The sequence below is a fragment of the Lycium barbarum genome, chromosome 1 (assembly GCF_019175385.1).
Source record: "Lycium barbarum isolate Lr01 chromosome 1, ASM1917538v2, whole genome shotgun sequence".
Classification (NCBI taxonomy): domain Eukaryota; kingdom Viridiplantae; phylum Streptophyta; class Magnoliopsida; order Solanales; family Solanaceae; genus Lycium; species Lycium barbarum.
The window spans coordinates 73629221-73651258 of NC_083337.1; the positions used below are offsets into that span (position 1 = coordinate 73629221).

The following is a 22038-nucleotide window of genomic DNA, read 5'->3' on the forward strand; positions in this document are numbered from 1 at the left end:
TAACACATCGCAACCTCAATTAGCAGGGCATGCATATGATTTAACATAACCACCCATAGGTATCATGCATATATTTTACTAACACTTTACTCAAAAAGTATCCCCAACACTATTTGAACTCGTCCTAATTCTGTAGCTGTAATACGCCTTCTCTCTCTTTGCCCCGCCAGTTTGCTTTATCTCTCGCAATCATCTAGAATTTCCAACCATTTTACACACTTCTAATTTCCCTCAGGCTATTTTAGTTCCTCATATTTCCTTTATGTCTACATTTGTAGGACTTTTTAGCACACTTCCTAAACCCTTGATTATGGTTTTTTGGCAGTATAGGCGTAATAATTGATCTTCACTCGAACACCTACTATCCTTCCCTTTTTATACATAAGCCAACCAAGTGACCTTGATCACCTTCGTCTGATAGTTCAAGGTATCTTTACTAATAAATATCACATCTATTTTGCTGTGTGGCCCCTTTTATAACATGACATAGAAAATAACAAGTTAAAGATCTAATGGATCCCAAGTAAAATTCTGTAATGCTTCTCCCTCCAGGTTAGAAAATATCCCTTACTCTCCTAACTGAGCAAATGTTGTCTTAGCCTCTGGAACTCCGAATAATAATAATTAATCAACACACACGACTGCTTTCCTTTACATTCCCAATTTCAAAATCCCTAGTGGTGGCAAAAACATCTTAATCGCAGTTACTTATAAATACTTTGGTTATTGGTCCCTTAGAATTCCCACTCGTCACTATCAAGTAATAGCCTGCAAGAATTGCACATACATAAGAGATTTCAATAAAAGACTCATATACCTGTAGCCGACCTGTCTTGAGCTTGATCTGGAGGGCTATGAAGTGAAGTATCCTCCTCATCATCCTCCCGCCATCTACTAGTCTGGCCCTCCTTGTCGCCTCCATCCGAGTTCGAGGGATACGAATATTCTGGCAGCTTATGGTTCACCGACGGCCAAGATAAAGGACTAGAATAATCAGTAACACTCACAGGTGTGGCTGGCCTGACATACTGCTCTACTATAGGAGCAGTTGGGGTGGTCAACTCTGGCATAGCCTCAGGAATCTCCTCCTCCAGTGTCTCATATGAACCCTCAAACCGGTCTGTGTCATAACTGTCTTCCGATGGGTCCTCCTCCCTGGAATTCATGAACTCTGGGGGGATCGTCTTGGGGTCCTCGGAAGGATCCGTCTCAATGGAATAGCTAGGACTCCTTCTACTCGACTTTTGGATCTGTGGTCCCAAATCCACCCTGGGGGCCTTCCTAGAACCCTCACTATCTAAAAATGGTCTTTTCATCTCGATCAATCTGTACTTACCTACAGGAAAAGAGGGTCAGAAGCGATCTTTCCTAGACTCTGGCTCTATCACACAATCTAAGATAGAAGGAAAGGCTAATGATTCCTAAATTTCCTGCAGCCTCCTGTTTATAAGTGTGGCCGACTTCACACCCATAAACAGGACTCGACCGGACACGGTCTATAGACAACCCTAGGACGAACTGCTCTGATACCATTTTGTCACACCCTAACGAGGGGATGACGGGCTTCGACCCATAGGCCAAGAACCATCTGACTTAACAGTTAACTTGAACAACATATAACATAACTCAAAGAATACCTGCACACAGAAAGGGCCCAACATAAAAATATCTGGTAATCCATCATATATGTGCATATGCAAACCAATAAGGTCGCTACAACGTTACGAGTATCATAGAGACGCCAAGGCTACATATCTTGGTCACTATGTACAAATGTCTACAGACCTCTATGGAATATAGACTGTAGGAAGGACGGGACAAGGCTTCATCATACCCATATGTACAAATAAAAATATCATACAAAAATAGACTGCGGCTCCGAACCAAGTGAAGTGCACTAACTGCAGCTGAGGGAAGATCCTAATGGGCTAGGCTGGTCGCCTGACTACCTAAACTTGCGGGCATGAACATATCGTCCACAAGAAGGGACGTCAGTACGAATAATGTACTGAGTATGTAAGGCATGGATAGCAACATAATACAAATATAAAAGGCAACATGAAATAAAAGAAAGATAACCTGTACATCAAGATGCCTCTTGAGGGGGATGTCATGCATGTTTAACTTTGAAAAAAAAAATATTTTTATACATATATAGTATTGTGCCCGGCCATTAAGTCTTGGTGTTATATATATAGTATCATGCCCAACCATTAAGGCTCGGTGTTATCATCATTAGCCCGCATCCAGGGCGATATCATAACATGTCCACTGCAGTGGTGTGCGCATCTACGTGCCATGCCCGGACGACTATAGCGCGGCGCGATGTGAGAAAATACATACATATATATAAAGCATGCATGAGACCCCAATCAAAAGCCATAACTATATCGGAGTGACGTAAGGTCGATAGCCACCAATTATTTTATGGGTCAATCATCATCGTTCATCCCACCTTGAAGGAACAAGGGTCATAAGGTGAGATTATCAACAATGAAGGTAATTAAAAAATTGTAAAGTAAGCTCAATCATCTAATAATAATATAAAGCTCAAGTACTTTGAAATCTCTATCAATAAAATCATCTCATAATAACATGAAATCTGTATACCTTGGAACTTTGATAAATAAATCCCTCATAATCATCTTCATGGTTATCAAAAAAAAAATTATTCATCTTTAGCATCATAAAAACTTTAAGAGTCGTGAATCTCTAACATTCTTGAAAATGAGGATTTTTATGGAATTCATGCATGGGTTGGTAGGACAAGAATCATGAACTTCTAACTTTTGGGAGTAAGAAGGTTATGGAAACATATATGGAATCATAACATAGGAATCATGCCTTTTGAAAGAAAGTGAGTAGCCTTAACATACCTTTCGGTGTCCTTAGCCACTTAACATTTATCCTTCCAAGCTCATAAATCTACATATAAACCATTCATACTATGGTTTAGGCTCAATGTCATACACTCATCTTAAGCCTTCAATTTAATTCCGTTAAGAATCTGCCGAAATTCGGGCTGCATCTCCCCTGTTACATCCCAAAGACCACTAAGGGTCATCAAGCAGCCCAATAACAACAACAACAACCTACAATGGCAACAACTACAATATAATCTAATATAACCCTCTTCGATTACTTTAAGAATTATATCGAGCGACAAGCTCGTTTAACGAATAACAAATGTCATTCAACCCTAACTCTCCTTTCAAAATTTTGTCCGCACCCTTCATAACAATACATATATATTTACCATATCATATTTAGCTCAAAATATCCTTAAATGTATTAAAAAATAATCCATACTCATACGCCTCATCCTTTACTTTCTATTCATAGATTTCATATATTTTCTTGTCCATTTTTCCAACTAACACGTGAATAATCCCAATAATCGTAGTGATAATATATTCAAGTTATAATTCACAATTTACAGCCATTAGAAGTCGTATTTAAACATTCAAAACAGGCCCTATAAAATAGTGGATTAACTTAACTTATTTCGATGTAGTCTTGCAGTGTTTAGCCTCAAACCACTTTATCAACATCAATTTAAGCTATCACACGACCAAAGGGGTGTTATACATACCTTAAGCAGTGCATAAAACAAAAAAATCACGGCTGGATCAGTTCAACTTCACCCTTAATCACTAGACAACACCGTAGGTTTGCTACTCTCGTAGTTTCTAACTTCGTTGATAGAAAGTTGGGTTGTTTCCATTTGATTTGGGTTGAAATTTAGTGGGTGGAAGTTGGAAAAATATTCTAGATAGTTGCGGAATATTTTAGAGATGTTTGATGAAAAATAAGGGTAAACCCTTTTTATAGAGTTTTAAAGTCGGTTGCTGTAGCGGCTCGGTTGCTGTAGTAACTCGGTTACTGTACCAGCTCGTTTACTGAATCACGCGTTTCTGCTCTGTCAACCTAACTTGTAATGTCCATAATTCTCTACTCCGATGTCGTATCGATGAGCGGTTTGTGTTGTTGGAAACTACACTGGACAAACTTCACTTTAGGATTTTGAAACACCTTAAAACTCCTAATATACAAGGAGATATATTTCACGACCCAACCCTGTGGGCCATGACTAGTGCCCGACCTAGACACTCGTATACGTACCTGTTAGATATAATCAAACTGAAGCAAAAATCAATGTGGAAACTTGCAAAAGAACTCCAAAGGTTCATAACACCATCATATGTACATATATCCAAATAACCGGTCTCCTGGGGAGTCACAACTGATCAGAACATAATATGATATGCAAGCCGACAAGGCTGCCACAATATATCAACATGATACGCAAGCCGACAAGGATGCTATTACAGAAGGGCATATCCATAGCACATCGTATAGACACAGCTGTACAAACTTATACACAACCCACACGTATGTCTACAAACCTCTAAGAGTATCGATAGTGAAATATGATGGGATAGGGCCCCGTCGTACCCCTGGATAAACATATATATATATATATATATACATCAAAAGATCTTGTACCAAAATTCTAGGCTCCGGGACAATGGAGCTCTCCAAGACAGCTGACTAGAAATCCTAAGCTGGGGGATCACCGAATTGAGTGTTTGTACCTGCGGGCATGAAACGCACCCCCCCCCCCCCCGAAGAAAGGGGGTCAGTACGAGATATGTACTGAGTATATAAAGCATGAAATACAATAAAAACGATCATCACTGAAATAGATATTACAGGAGACAAGTATGTCAATCAAAGATACCATTACACTTGCCTTATGAGATGTAAATCATGCATGTCAATATCATATATCATACCCGGCCCATTATGGGACTCGGTGAATAAAGTCATCATATGCCATCCTTGGCGCCATAATCACATCATCATATCATCATATCATCATATCATCATGTCATCATATCATCATATATATATATATATACCGTACCCGGCCCTCTAGTGAGGGACTCGGTGAACAATGCAGTGAAACTGTGCATGATAACATACCCGGCCCGGGACTCGGTGAAAGACATATTGAGGCGTGCACGAGCAGAGTAGGGAGAAACCATATGCAAACTAAGTCATATCTGAGACTCAATAGAATAATCAAAATGAACCATCATTTGATAATCAAGACAATAATCATATCAAGTACCCTTCGAATGTCACTATGGATTATATCAAAATAGATCTTCTGGAATCATAGACACGTATCAAGACATAATGAAATAACTTCTGGAAATCAAGAACATTAGCCATCCTAGTGGCTCTAATAATAGGAAATTCTTTGGAATCATATACATGCCGTCTATTTGTTTCATAAAGATCATGCAAAAAAGAAAGAAGGGTTAGCTTTACATACCTGTTATAGGTTAACCGTAACCAAGTTCGCTTCGTCGCCCCTTTAGCCTATTTAATATGAAAGTAACGCTATTGTTAGTAAACTATACTTTCTAGCTTATAAATCTACAACCAATCGCTTATAGGAATCATTCTTTAGTTCATACTTTCTTGATTAGGATTTTTGTTAGTTAAGAACTTAACGGAAATCCGACAGTATTTCCCCTATATAACTCGCCTAACCCGAACTTCCAATTAATCTCCTGTTATCACAGCAATACCAAAAACAATATTATTAGAAATATTCATATTGAATCCTTAAAATCCAACCCATAAACAACTCAAACAACCCAATAACCTTTGTTAATCCTTTTCAAACCCAAATCATTAACATTTAAGATTATACACCAAACAGACCAACATACGCTTGTATACGATACGTTATACACTTCTTTCTTCCAAATTTAGAAGCCATATCAACGACAACACGACAACAACATATGAACATAAACCACACTTTTAATCTTTCAACTCAACAATTCCATATAACAACCACAACTCCTAATATCAACGAATTCATACAATTTCTTACTTCCAATTTCATCTAATACAATTTTAATCTTTCCATTACAACACCATTAATCCAATTATACCATAAAATGAGAAAATCTTACCTTAATTTAATCGGAGCAAATTCTATACTCACTTGCCCCCCTCCGTAATGACTCATCAATTTGTTTTGTTTTATTTTGTATTTTTTTAATTAAAGAATCGGGTGGGGCCCACCTTAATTATATAATTAGCTAACTTAATTAATCTTAATCCCTGCTTAATAATCTAATCATGGTTAGTCAATCCCTAATCTCCATTAATATTTCTATACTAATTGAAATTTATAACAAATCGTGCACTAATTAAAATCGAGGATTAAAAGCACTTTATTTCACATCCCAAAATAGTCTCGTCCTTAGCTTATGTCGATTAGCTTACGAATAATTCGACGTACAAAATACGGCGTATAACATTCTTCCCCCCTTTGGAACATTCGTCCTCGAATGTTATACTAATCTTGCACTCCCAATACTTCCTTAAACATTCTTTCACTGAATTATACTCTTCACATGACTCTTTCATCGGTCGATTCCCTTCAATTTGTTATAATGCATTCCAGATCCCCAAGTAACCATTTCCGTAATTTTTCCTCTTTATGTTGCTTCCCGAGGTAGTAATTCCACGTCGTTGTCTTTATGGTTGACAGTTGTATTGCCAGCTCTTCTGCTGAAATGTTACTTTCTGTCTTGTCTGCATACTGCTCAGTTATACTAGCACAGATTGATTCTAACTTGTATTCATGGTGCTCTTAGTCGTAACTTGGCTCTCTTTCTTCTCCTATAGTTACTCCCTTAAGATGTATCGTTCATTTCATCTTACCTCTTAATCTTTAAATAAGATTTTATAATGCTCAGACGTTCCTCGTTGATTTATTAGTCTTTACAATCCTTGGAGTATTTCATGCCTCTGGTAACCTGTAAACCCTTCACAGACTCTACGAATAAAATGAAATTTCTCAAGGTGTAACATCATTTTACTCCAATAACCTTGCTTTGCTCTGATGTTACAGTCCGTATTCTGGAATCTTCAGCATCATGTGTCACTCTTCGACTTTCTTTTAAAGGTTTTTAACTGTCACTTTGCTTTTAGCTCTTAATCTCAATCCTTAGAGTTGGCTATCAAGTAGCGCTGGAGTTTCCTCATTTTATAACTTTACATAGCTGCTCTGTGATCTGACTATCATTACCTGGTATAATTCTGAAAGAATTTCTTTTGATTTGACATATAAATTCACTGTCATCTAGTAACCCGCTTGTTCTGATCGTCTCGCTTAGACCATTTCCCTTAATCCAACTTATAACACTTTAGGCATATTATCTCGTGTCATTTCTTTATCTTTTACTTCAAACTCTTCTATTGCCCCTTTACTCAGATTTTGCTCTTAGTCCCCCTATCACGCGTCAGAATATGCGTAAGTGCTGAAATGAGCCCAAGAGATTTCTTAGCGTCGTCTCAGTAGTCTTTATGCAGACCTTACATTCTTCTCATGTATCTTTCAATTGATATCGGGGCTCAACTATGGCTTTTTCCCTCAGTACTAATCCTATCTCGGTACTTTGGTTCAAACCATCTTATACCTTTCCTTAATGTATCCAAAATATCGCAACCGCATTGTTATTACTGAATCCTTACTCATTCTTATCAATTACTCACTTGGTCTCATTCTTAGCATACAAATACTCGTAGGTTGTTTAACTATTCTTGTATAACTTGTATAAAATATATCCAATCTTAGTTCTAGCTTTTCCTCCTCCCGGTTCATTCTGCTTTACATATCTCATCCGTATTAAAACTCGCTCGTAGCCTATCTTATCATACTCCTTTCCTTCCTTTATTCACCCCTTTGATTTTCTCATATTCTACTGTAGGATATTTTCTATCCCTTCCTTTTGCTACTTATAAGTCACAATACCATTAGCAAACACTCCGTTGCCAACATCTTAACATCTAATCCAGTATAGCATTGCTATCCTTTACAATATCTCTTAAGTTACTCGTTACCATTTTCTTGTCGTATTCTTCCTTTTTATAAGCACCCACTTTCTAATGCCATATCATTTAAGATCTTTACAGATGCTTCTCCGCACCATCTTAAATATCATCCTGATTTCTATCCATTCATTGCTGGCTTTCAGATCTTACTAACTTGTTTCAGCATGGGATCTCACTTGATGTTTGAGCATCTATATTAAATATATTGTAGTGTCAATTGTTTCCATTTATACTTGCTTTGCTTTCACCCACTTCCCCCTTTGGGGTTGTACTTATACCATTATCTGTTTATATTCTGCTAAATATCCCTATTTCCAATCTCAAATTCACCCGATCCTTCTTCCAATTCACTCGGTATACTGTACCATACTAATGTCTTTCTTTATAATATATAACTTTGATTATCCACGAAACCTTAACAAAATCGTGAAGCGATGAGAACCTTTCCACATATAGTATAAAATCTTATGTGATAATTCGTACTCGAGTAATCCAACCAATGTAGCAACTCATCCAAGGCCACATTCCACTTACTCCAATCAATAATTATTTAGTACTTGTAGTCGTTCTAAATTCTCAATCATACTATTACTCCTTTTAACCGTAAACTCGTCGTAATTTATCCCTAGTTATCAGTTCACTCGATACCTCAATAAAACATTCTGGTAAGATTTGCCAACTCTTTCTACATCATCCCTTAGTATCACAAGCTCTTCCCAATTTATCCAAGCATTTCATTAACAACACATGAAACACATGATCTAAGACAGCCCACAAGTTTGAGTTTTCCTTCTACAAATTCCATCTTCAATTAGTTGATTAAGAACTAATAAACTCAAGGACATAAAGATATGATGAAATGTTATCTCAAGAACACAAGAACGCTCCAACTCCTAAATTACGTCACCATGAAGCATCTTCCAAAACCACCACAAGAAGAAGAACTAGAATCCGACAAGCACCACGGGACTTTCTAATGCTTGATTCACATGGCTTACATCCAGATTTGTTCTTGGGTCGTGAATGAACTATTTAGTTCATAGTCTACTTGCTGTATGCTTTGTATTCTTCAAATAAAAGTGAAACTTAATTGTTGGACGTCTTTGCTCTTCCACATGAGCTTTTTCTAAGGTAAAATTGTGGCTGGAAAGTATTCTTGTCCGTTCACATGAATTCCAAACTCTGCTGCTCATATTTGCTTCTTTGAAATCAAGTTTCCCAAATAAGAGTGATGTCTCTTACGGATGACATGGAGGGTATCTCTAAAAGCTTTAATCCAACATGATAAATTTACCCTATTGATCTCGATCTCATAATTACCTTTACTATTAATTCAACCGTTAACTTTATTTCTCGAAGTCAGACGTACTTGCAACTTAGTCAAATCTTATCATTACTGTTGACACGACCTTTCAAGAATATCACGAACTAATATCTCATTCTCTTTTTATTTCTAGGAAAATTTTGGCAGAGTTTCCTCTGTATTTCTTACTTATCCCAAAACCTGCACACAGGAAATACCAACAATGCCTCACAGGGCCAACATATATATGTATATATCATATCGTATCATAGCTGCACAGGGCTCCACATATCAATAACAGTATGAAAATGATGAACTTACCTCGTATGTCCAACTCGAACTGTACCTATTATACTTTCCTGTTTACTTTCCCTTTCAATCTTTAACTGCAGATTTCAATCATACTTGCAACATTCACACTATATCTGACATATATTCTGCTTACCGTTACTGATTCCTTCAGCTTCCTCTGTGCGCACCTTATAACTGAACTTATCAACAATATATATACATTCAATCCATTTTCTTACTATACTTACAATAACTTACCATGATGATGGCCAGTTTGCCATTTTGTACATAGAAATTCTCATGACGTAACCTCAATATTCAACTTACACCTGTACGTACGTCTACTTTCTACCCTAGATTTCAAAATTCCGATGGTGATGGAAACACCTTGGTCGCCGTTACTTATAAATACTTAGTTGTCGGCCCCTTCAATTTCCGCTTGCCGCTATTAGTTAATAATCTATAGCAAATGTACATACACAGGAGATTTCAATAAAGTCTCGTATACCTCTGGTTGATCGATCTCTAATCTGATCTGGTGATCTAGGAGGTGAAGTGTGCTACTCGTCATCGTCTGCCCGCCATCTACTCGTCTGGCCTTTATCGTCTTCCTCATCTGAGTCCGACGAATGTAGATAACCGGGCAACTCCTAGTTTACCGATGGCTAGGATAGGGGGCTGGAGTAATCTGCAACACTTACTGGGGTACCCGGTCTAACGTGATGCTCTTCCATAGGAGCAACTGGTATGGCCTCGGGGATCGCCTCCCTAGATATCAAAAATTCTGGAGGAATTGTCACTGGGTCCTCCGATGGGTCAGTCTCGATAGAATAACTGAGGCTCCTCCTGCTCGATCCTGGAGCCTGGAGTCCTGAATTTACTCTAGGGGCCTTCTTAGCACCCCCACTATCTGAAGCTGACCTTTTCATCTCTCGCCAATCTGCACCTACCTACAGGAAAAAATAGGTCAGAAACAATCCTTCCTAGGTTCTGGCTCTATCGCACGATCTAAGACAGAAGGAAAGATAACATCCTAGATGTCCTGTAGCTTCCTGTTTATAGATGTGGTGCACAACACACCGATAAACAAGACTCTACTAGACACGGTCTGTAGACACTCCGAGGACGAACTACTCTAACACCACTTTTGTCACGACCCAACCCCATGGGCCATGACTAGTTCCCGACCTAGACATTCGTATACGTACATGTTAGTTATAGTCAAACTGAAGCTAAAATCAATGTGGAAACTTGCAAAAGAACTCCAAAGGTTCATAACACCATTATATATACATATATCCAAATAACCGGTCTCCTGGGGAGTCACAACTGATCAGAACATAATATGATACGCAAGCCGACAAGGCTGCCACAATATATCAACATGATACGCTAGCCGACAAGGCTGCCAATACATATCGTCACCATACGCAAGCCGACAAGGCTGCCATTACAGAAGGGCATATCCATAGCACATCGTATAGACATAGCTGAACAAACTTATACACAACCCACACATATGTCTACAGACCTCTAAGAGTATCGATAGTGAAATAGGACGGGACAGAGCCCCGTCGTACCCCAGGATAAACATATATATATATATATATATATATACATCAAAAGATCTTGTACCAAAAGTCTAGGCTCCGGGACAATGGAGCTCTCGAAGACAGCTGACTGGAAATCCTAAGCTGGGGATCACTGAATCGAGTGTCGTTACCTGCGGGCATGAAATGCAGCCCCCCGAAGAAAGGGGGTCAGTACGAGATATGTACTGAGTATATACAGCATGAAATACAATAAAAAGGATCATCACTGAAATAGAGATTACAAGAGACAAGTATGTCAATCAAAGATACCATTACACTTGCCTTATGAGATGTAAATCATGCATGTCAATATCATATATCATACCCGGCCCATTATGGGACTCGGTGAATAAAGTCATCATATGCCATCCTTGGCGCCATAATCACATCATCATATCATCATATCATCATATCATCATGTCATCATATCATCATATATATATATATATATACCGTACCCGGCCCTCTAGTGAGGGACTCGGTGAACAATGCAGTGAAACTGTGCACGATAACATACCCGGCCCGGGACTTGGTGAAAGACATATTGAGGCATGCATAAGCAGAGTAGTGAGAAACCATATGCAAACTAAATCATATCTGAGACTCAATAGAATAATCAAAATGAACCATCATTTGATAATCAAGACAATAATCATATCAAGTACCCTTCGAATGTCACTATGGATTATATCAAAATAGAACTTCTGGAATCATAGACACGTATCAAGACATAATGAAATAGCTTCTAGAAATCAAGAACATTAGCCATCCTAGTGGATCTAAGAATAGGAACTTCTTTGGAATCATATACATGTCGCCTGCTTGTTTCATAAAGATCATGCCAAAAAGAAAGAAGGGTTAGCTTTACATACATGTTATAGGTTAACCGTAACCAAGTTCGCTTCGTCGCCCCTTTAGCCTATTTAATATGAAAGTAACGCTATTGTTAGTAAACTATACTTTCTAGCTTATAAATCTACAACCAATCGCTTATAGGAATCATTCTTTAGTTCATACTTTCTTGATTAGGATTTTTGTTAGTTAAGAACTTAACGGAAATCGGGCAGCATTTCCCCTATATAACTCGCCTAACCCGAACTTCCAATTAATCTCCTCTTATCACAGCAATACCAACAACAACAGTAATAGAAACATTCATATCAAATCCTTAAAATCCAGCCCATAAACAACTCAAACAACCCAATAACCTTTCTTAATCCTTTTCCAACCCAAATCATTAACATTTAAGATTATACACCAAACAAACCAACATACGCTTGTATACGATACGTTATACACTTCTTTCTTCCAAATTTAGAAGCCATATCAACGACAACACGACAACAACATATGAACATAAACCACACTTTTAATCTTTCAACTCAACAATTCCATATAACAACCACAACTCCTAATATCAACGAATTCATACAATTTCTTACTTCCAATTTCATCTAATAAAATTTTAATCTTTCCATTACAACACCATTAATCCAATTATACCATAAAATGAGAAAATCTTACCTTAATTTAATCGGAGCAAATTCTATACCCACTTGCACCAATTTCACTATTTCTTCTTCCTCAATTCAATACCCAATGTTGCTATCACCTCCTTGGACTTGAAAATATCCTTAAAAATTAATCAAAGCAAGAAAAAAAATTTCTTAACAACCATGGCTAGCCGAGAGCTCAGCAGCCATGGCAATGTTTTTTTTTTCTTAAGCTTTCAATTTGTAGAATGAAAATGATAACCTAAGTTGATCATTAACCTAATCTTATATATGGTGTCCCTCCCTTGGACACGTGCCCCCCCTTAATGACTCATCAATTTGTTTTGTTTTATTTTGTATTTTTTTTAAATTAAAGAATCGGGTGGGGCCCACCTTAATTATATAATTAGCTAACTTAATTAATCTTAATCCCTGCTTAATTATCTAATCATGGTTAGTTAATCCCTAATCTCCATTAATATTTCTATACTAATTGAAATTTATAACAAATCGTGCACTAATTAAAATCGAGGATTAAAAGCACTTTATTTCACATCCCAAAATAGTCTCGTCCTTAGCTTATGTCGATTAGCTTATGAATAATTCGACGTACAAAATACGGGATAAACAATATACCCCTCCAAAATTGACTAAAAATTTGCCCAAAATTCTGGCAACTTTGTTTCATAATTTTTTGACAAATTGATTTTCTTCGATTTGCTTAGTCTCGGAACCTTTAGGCACTTGTTTGACACTTGTTAAGATTATTCATTAACCTTATTAGGGTGCCATGATCTCTCCGAGCTTACTCTAGTTTACTTAAGATTTAAACGACGCGAAAACTTTTCGAGGTGTAATAGGAGGCATTGAGGAAGAGCAAGGCACCCGTGTGATTGCTTGGGATTCCTGTTCGGCAGTCCAAGTAGGTTATGACTTACCTTTTGGTTAGACTTCTATTGGCGACTTGTATGTAGTACATGGAAATTGTTGGAGACATCATGTAAACCTTCGGGTGTGAAGTTTGGAATGGAATTCTTCGGTTGGTAGTATTGTGTGACTTGTGTGTTTGGGCACGTGGATTGTAGAATCCTTAGGTTTATGCCAGGATTTCTTATGAGAATTGGTGGTTTCTATGTATTATGGAAGAATGGTTAGAAAGAACTAATTCATGTGATATTTGTACTATGATGGCTGTACTAATATGAATTGACTGGAATCCATATTGTTACACCCCGTAGTTTCGTATGTTGAGATGCAAGCTACCTTTCAGGAGGTATGTGAGCCTATATGTGTTTAACTTATGATTATAAGGGTTTAAGTGCATATAGTAAGCTATGGAAGGATTAAAGGGCAAGTGAATTAAGGAAATTAAATTTGTTGGAACTTGGAAGAGAATATGAGGGGTAATTTTAGCCCAACTTGGAGAAAGAATATCATTTTGTAGATGAGGTTTTTTAAAGCAAAGTAAAAGCCTAAAATAAATTTCGTCATGTCTAGTTTCCAGCGCAACAAACCGCTCGTCGATATGGCATTGAAGTAAAAAATTATGGACGTTACAAGTTAGGCAGACAGAGCAGAAACGCTGCTACAGTAACCGGACTGCCACCGTAACTGCTACAGTAACCGACATACTACAGTGACCCGACCCGAATTTGACCCACTATTTAAGGATCAAATCTGATCCTAAACCCCATTTTTTCAGCCTAGAACACTCCAAATATTTCCCAAATTCTCTAGAAAACTCTCCCAACTTCCGTCCATTAGATTTCAATGCAAATTAAGTGAAATCCCCGAATTTAAGTTTGGACAATACATAGCTGTGATTGTAATATCGAATTGCGGCGAAACTTGTCTTGGATTCAAGGTGATAATTGAAGATATTGCAATTCTAACGGGTGAAAGGTATGAATCTTTCCTTATTAGTAATGATTTAAGCTTATCTACGGAGGAAAAGTTACTAAATGAGCGTATAATGAATTTATGGGTCGAGAAATTGGATAAAACATCGTGTGAGATGTTTATGGAATATTTTGGTGTTGATAATATTGTTGTTGATGTTGGTATTGTTGTTGTTGTTATTGTTGGTTGCTGAATTGAGATTTCAGGTTAGGCATATAAACAGGGGAGATGCTGCCCGAATTTCAGCAGATTCTAAAGGGATTTTAATTAAAGGCTTAAGACAAGTGTATGATGGTGAGCCTATTAATAGTATGAACGAATTTATATGTAGATTACAAGTCATGAGATAAGTAGGAAGGTCAAGGAGCAAGATTCCAGGTATGTTAAGGCTAAACCTTTCTTTCTTAAGGCATGATTCCTTTGTTGTGAACCTATATATGATATCTTCGATAAACTCATTTCTAAAAGTACCAAAGCTTACAGTTCCCGATGTTCTTGTGATATCCATGAGCTTGTTTCATGGCTATTGATGTTATTCATTCATGTTGATCTCATCTTATGACTTTGTTCCTTTAAGGTGAGACATGTTCATGATGACGGTTCCATAATAATAATCTAATGAGTTTAGGAACAGGTTCTTAAGGAATGCCTTATAGGACATGAGTAGAGTGATAGCAGAGGATCTCTAATGAGGTAGTAAATGTTCGAAGAGAGGTTCATGTTGGATCTTAGTATTTGGTTATAGCCTAGTCAAGTGGAAAGAAGTACTAATGGCCATAGATGTGCTTATAAGGCTTATATGATTATGTAGACACTACGGGTTAAGTGAAGACCATGAGAAGTGCATAGAGATTACTTGTAGAAGCTTAGTTATGATGTTGATTATAATTACCACTGGTCTACGACTAGTTGAGCAGATGTATATATTTACGACTGGACTGCAGCTAGTCGGGCAGTTACCACCGTGCTACGGCCGGTCGGGCAGTTGCGCTCTACCGTCGGGCGATAACCGGACGGGCGGTTATTACCACCGGACTGCAGCCGGTCGGGCAGTTACCACTGATCAGTTGGGCAGTTAGTATTGGATTATTAGTAAGATAAAGGCACAGAATTGTACATAGCTTTGGTTAAGCATGCGAGAGTATAGAGCGATAGGTATCATATATGGATCGGGTTGCACACCGCAACGCATGTTTAGATAACGTTTGATGATAAGGTAACCAGGACTATGGTAGGGTATACAGACCTAGTAAAGATTACAAGAAGATGATGAGGTATGTACACATATGCTAGATTTCCATCGGTAGTTCAAAAATGCAAGGTTGACTCTTATTCTTCTCATCTTTAGTATATGGCTATTTTGTTGCACTTTCCGCCTTAAATACTCAGTACATTGCTCGTACTGACGTCCCTTTGCTGGGGGCGCTGCGTTTCATGCCCGAAGGTCTTGAGATACAGCTTGACAGATCTTTCAGTAAGGATACTAGCTCAGCAAGCAGGGTCGTGGCGCTTCATTTGCTTCGGAGTTGCCCTGTGAGTCAGGATGGCTGCATATGCATTGGAATGGTTATGGCGGGGCCCTGTTCTGGCCACTTTATGTCATGTACTCTTATAGAGGCTCGTAGACAGATATGCACAGTTAGATATCTTAGAATTAACTCGACTTGTACTATGTTGTATCATTATTAAGGATAGCCTTACCGGGACATGCACTCGAGATTAGTTTGAAGAAGTAAGTATGTTATCTTTTGGGCTTGTGCCCCTATGGCTTATAGTACCTTGGTCTTGTTTCCTTTCGAGATACAGAAAACGTGAGTTACAGTTGGTTCACTCGGTTCCCGTAGGGTGCCGAGTGCCAGTCATGCCTTACCAAGGTTAGGGTGTGACACATATGTTATTTATGATATTCTCATTACATGGCATACCTTCTTATATCCATAATATATATTTGTCTTGGTCTTGATATTGGAAAATGGTGATAACGGAGGTAAGTATGATTCATGCGATATTGCTATATTTGGGGAGCCATCTCTATGCTATGTGGTACGGAGTGGTTAGCAACGATTTGGATGGAGAAGTTATTGTAGGTTGTGTGATACGGGATGACGATACATAGACTTAGCGGTCCCCCATGGGTCATGACTGTCGATTGGTGGACATCGTACCCCCAGAGCATGTGTGTATCATTGCATTGCATTCCATATGCATTCATAGTATATGTTCTTATTGTCATTTGGATTGATATTGATCTTCGGTGATATTTGAGTTATTGGTTGATTGTTTGGTTATGTTTGGAATTTTGAAACATTTGAGACATGGTTTGGTAATTGATTACATTATTTGTACTTGTTGACTTATATTTGTCTGTGAGCAAGATTATCGTTCTGTTTCCTTGTTTGCATGCGTGATCTAACTGTTGTCGGCCTATGATGCTTACTCAGTACCGTGTTTTGTACTGATGCTAACTTGTTGTATTCTTTTTATGAGTGCAGAGTTCGTTGTTAGGGAGACTTCCACACATCGCGACTGATCCCGAGGCGGCGTTCCTAGAGTTCTAAGGGTGAGCTATGGATTATCCATGTAGCCCACGACTCTATCTTCTTTATTGTCCCATTTCTATTTCGAGACAACATGTATTTTAGATGATGTATTTGACTATTCAGACTTGTAGTAGTATTTAGTAGCTCTTGTAATGATCAGACCAGATTTTTGGGATTGGTTTATCTTCCGCACTTAGTATTTATATATTATGTTAGACTTATTGTATTATTCCTGGGGTTTTCATTCATTTATTCATTTGTTATTTCCTCATGATTGGTTGCATAAAGGATGGGTTCGCCTACCCAAATAGGAAACAGTAGGTGCTCGCACTTTCCCCGAGTTGGGGCGTGACAGACCCCGTACCAACTCCGCGTTCAATGTGTTCCAAAGAAATGTTTTGGGTTTTTTAGTGAAGGCAAGACCGCTAGCCCGCGTGTCCTCTTTGAAGACATGCAGTTTTCGCCAGAGGTGGCGGAATTTATCATATGCATGCCATGGAAGTTATACATACAAGAAAGTTAACAATTAAGCAAACAATCACAATTAATTCACATTATATTGAAACTCTTATGGTTAGAACCTAGAAAAATCCTCTGCGGAGTCGCCATCTGTTACGGTTCACTTTTACTCGAGGCATAAAATCTACTTCGAGATTGTGGACTCAATTTGGATTTTCGTATTTTTAGAGTCGCCACCTAATTTACTGAGGGAAATTATGAAAACCAAGTTAAGGGTTTATACAAATAAGTGAAAAATCCTTTAAAAATCGGAGTTCGAGGTAAGGATTCTGGTGATCCCCTAGGAAAGGTTTTAAGCACCCTAGTATTAAGGATCCGTAGAATACGGTTGAACTTCGTGCTTTAATGTGTGATTAAGTGTAATTATTTGCTAAAATGGGTTTCTTTCTTTTAAAACTACATGGCATATAATAAACATTTTTCCTATTGGTAAAAATTCCTTTATTAATAAAGAGTTAGATTTCTTTTGAAAATATGTATAAGGGTTTAAAGTTATTTCATTTCCGGACCAAAATACACTTAAGATTCCTCTTAAGTACAGTTCCACTCTTTGGTCCAATGTCATGTCTTTGGTCCTTATAAACTTTTTTAGCAACAGATAAGTGTATCTCTTTTGAAAGTATGTCATTATTTATACAAGTAGATATAAAAGCCTCATAGTACTTTATTCAATTTCTTTATTTTTTTTAAGGTCAACCATATCCCACTTAAAACCCTTCTTCAAACTAAAGTTCAAGTATATCTTCTTTGTTTGAATGACTTAAGGTTTGGGCGTGAGCCCCAAAAGATTTGAAAATACTTAAGTCTTTCCCTATTTTGAAATCCATTTTTTTCGTCTATAATACTATTTCATGAAATCATCCTTTTGATCCTTTAAGTCTCAAAATTAATTTCAAGCCTTTTTATCCAAGGCAAACCAATCCAAAACAGTTTCCATTTTTACTTTAAAAAATTGGTATTCTTATCCATGCATATATCTCGTGTTTCATTCCCAACAGTGCCTCGTAGGAACTTAGCCCGAGTGGCACACATTGAGAATTTCATGCAAAAGAGGGAGGGGAAGAAAAAAATAGAGGTTAGAGAGTATCGACACTTAGCAATTAACTTAATATGAATTTAAAACACTTAATCACAATCACGTATACTAATATATATATATATATATATATATATATCCATTGTATTTCAGTGTATCATATTGAAGTGTGCAGCAAACAGCCCAGAAAATAAGAATCAGCAAAGACAAACCCGGCATGTCTCAAAGTAAGCAGTAGGCCCAATCAAACAGACGTGTAAATTGCAAAGGCAAAGCCCAAATAAGCTATGAGGAGAAAAGAGTGTTTAAAGGGATAGGACAATCTGACTCATATCAATCTCAATCCATAACAATAGCATGATATACCATGGGTATACACGATATACAACCTAATATATACCGGGGTATAGAAGGAGAATATATATTCTATATACCTGGTGTATATTCAATCATAATCATATCGAACAGAAAGGAAGGAGGAGAAGAGAGGCACTATAAGCAAGCAGGGCATAGCATTCATTTTTATCAATCTCGAATACACATATACAAAGGGCATACATCAATATACTCAGCAGGTTCATTCTTTGGGGACTATCACTAGTTCATTAGAGAAATCTTATACACAGCAGCTGAGGCTTTCAATTTATTAAGGAGAAATGGCATAAAAATTCCATGAAATTATGCTCATCTCATCAATATGTAATGCAAACTTAAAGTTAATCTTTCAAGCATAGCACCCAACAAATACAGTACTGGACTTGAACACTTCAAATTTCCAAAGAGACCAAGTGGACACTTATGTTGACAAAGAATACACACAGACAGAGGGAACATTTTCTTTCAATGTTTAAATCAAGCAGACCATTCAACATCTTAAGGGACACAGAAAAAGAAAAAAAAAGAGGAAAGAAAGAAAGTGGTCATATTGATTTTGTCTTTGCACTTCCATTTTTTCTGTTTACACCTAAGGAGAACTTAAAAGAATCCAAGCTACCATGGCAGTGTTTTAAGCATGAAACAACCAAGTATGGGCATATTATAGTCTAGACTACCCTAGGAGAGCAAAATAACACTTTCATCCATCAAATTCAAATCATTAAGAAAGCAATAGAGCGGGACAAAACACAAAAACACCAAGGAGGAACAAAAATACACATTTACAACACCATCTTTGCACACAGACTCCAATACTCTATTTCAATATGTCATTTTTTCACATGGCATTCCTACCTCTTTTTACTTACTTAAATCATTGAGGGTCCCATATGAACATGATTCAACAAGGAGGAGCCTCGGTAGCTTAGAATCAGTTGTACTAGGCTAAGTGGGTGAACTCAAAGCCTTTCCCTAGCCCTAGGTAAGTCACTCATTGCTTTTATCATTCCCAAGTGACAACCTCTTAATCTCTTTTATACTCAGGTGATCATATACCATTCTATTTTATCCCAAATGAACTCTATCAAATCAACTTAACATACTCAGGTCCATATTTAATTTTCTATTGTGTCTTAACTGTTTTAGACTACCAACCTTATTAAAAAAACAACCATGATAGTACAATATCAGATACACCAAGAAACTTCTTAGGAATGGAAGACATGTATATGCTTATTGAAATCAAACAGAGGTGCAAAAATATTTAACAAGCACATACTAAACATAATCTAAACTAAACTAAGATAAACACATAAATACCCATTAACAAGTAAACCAAGCTAATCTAACTAGTAAAACAAATATACATGGAAACAAACTAAAACACAGGCAAAAAATAACTTAAAGGAAGAAAATTTACCTTTTTCAAGTGCAGCTCTTTGTCGAGATTGGAATTGGAGATCCTTGTTCCTCAATGCCCCAACTCAGCCACAAAAGAAAAATCAATTTTTAGACTAGAAAACCCAATTAATTAAAGGTCTCAGCAAATGCTAAAACCCTAGGTAAATAGGGCATTTTTGCTTTATTCGAAAAATATTTCTATAATTTCGAAATTTTGAGACTTGTAAGGTGTGTGAAATAGTCCAATATGGGGTTCTTTATATAGTACCCCAAAACCTCAATTTTTTGGTTTGTAATTGATGTGTGACATGGAAAATTTGTAAGGATTCTCTTGAATCCGTGTCAATCTCTACAAGCCAATAGGAATTTCATCGAAAAGCATAGCAAAATGACAAAGCTAATTAAGGACTTCGTCTTTGTTGGCCATGGATTATAGAAAAAGTAGAAGAGAGAGAGAGAGAGTAAGGTTTTACCATGTTTGGTTGCACTATGGTGGAGAGAGGACAAAGCAATATTAATTGCTTTGCCCAATTTGGTTGAATCACAACTGAATTAAGTAACGCGTGCCTGAGACTTGACCATTTTCAGGCAAATCATGACGTGAGAGAGTTTCAAGGCGGCGCCTAGGCTTTCTCTTGAAACCCTTGTTTCATAACACATCAGACTTTTGAGGTCTGTTTGTGTATATACATATGTATTGTATTGAAAAGGAAGTGGGATTGGGTCGGTTCTGGTGAGAAATTGGACTGGGCTCGGTCATTTTTTGGAATAACAGTAAAGGCCCCAAATCATCCTTTCACATACATAATATACATGCATATACAAGTATATGCGTGTATATTCATATGTACATGTGTATGTATAGAGGGGCAGATATGCAATTTAACAAATAGCCAAAAAATTAAAAGTGTCCATTAATTGAACATTACAATTATGACCACATTACAAACTAATTAACCAATTAATTAATTTAAAATATGGCCATATGGATAAAATGACTAATTTGGCAATTATAACCTTAATTGACCTTGTTCATGCAATTGGCTATTTCAATCATAGCCATAACTACCACATAACAATTAATCGACTATGCAAATGCAATTATGCAAATTGTAAAATTGACATGCAAATTGATTATCTTATTTAATTACCTAATTTTCTTGAATTAACGGAACAAAATACTTGTCAATTTGGTATTTAATAATTTAAACAATTAATTTGATAATTGTTTTGAACTGTTTTGAATTAACTTGACAAATACTTAATATTGATAGGAAAATACGCATAATACTTTTAAATGACTTAAAATAATACTTGAAGTTATTTTGCCAAATGAAATGGCAAAATATTATCGAAATAATTTTGTAAAGATCATTTTGATTTATAAAAATACATATTTCACTCCATTAGAGATTCAAAACTCTGGATAATTAAATAATATTATTGGAGGGCCAAAATTAGGTGTCAATAGATATCCCCTGCCTTGATCTTCAACAGATGATAACTGACCCTCAAATTGATCTTAGAAAAGACTGAAACACCTTGAAGCTAATAAAACAAGTCATCAATGCTAGGTATCGGATACTTGTTCCTGATGGTCACCTTGTTCAATTGTTGATAGTTGATACACATACGGATAGATCTATCCTTCTTCTTCATGAAAAGC

General features: G+C 37.0%; 1 long non-coding RNA gene across 3 annotated transcripts; it reads right to left on the reverse strand.

The window, feature by feature from the left end:
• Window positions 1-4185: 4185 nt before the first annotated feature.
• On the reverse strand, window positions 4186-21027 carry LOC132635893 (uncharacterized). 3 transcript variants are annotated; one of them, XR_009580829.1, is made up of 4 exons: window positions 20846-21027; window positions 20392-20454; window positions 11153-12028; window positions 4186-10467 (listed from the first exon to the last, which is right to left on the reverse strand). It is a non-coding gene; the product is annotated as an uncharacterized LOC132635893 (long non-coding RNA). The 3 variants fall into 3 exon arrangements; XR_009580821.1 differs by having other exon boundaries at window positions 20392-21027; XR_009580817.1 differs by lacking the exons at window positions 20392-20454; window positions 20846-21027 and having other exon boundaries at window positions 11153-18549.
• Window positions 21028-22038: the final 1011 nt, after the last annotated feature.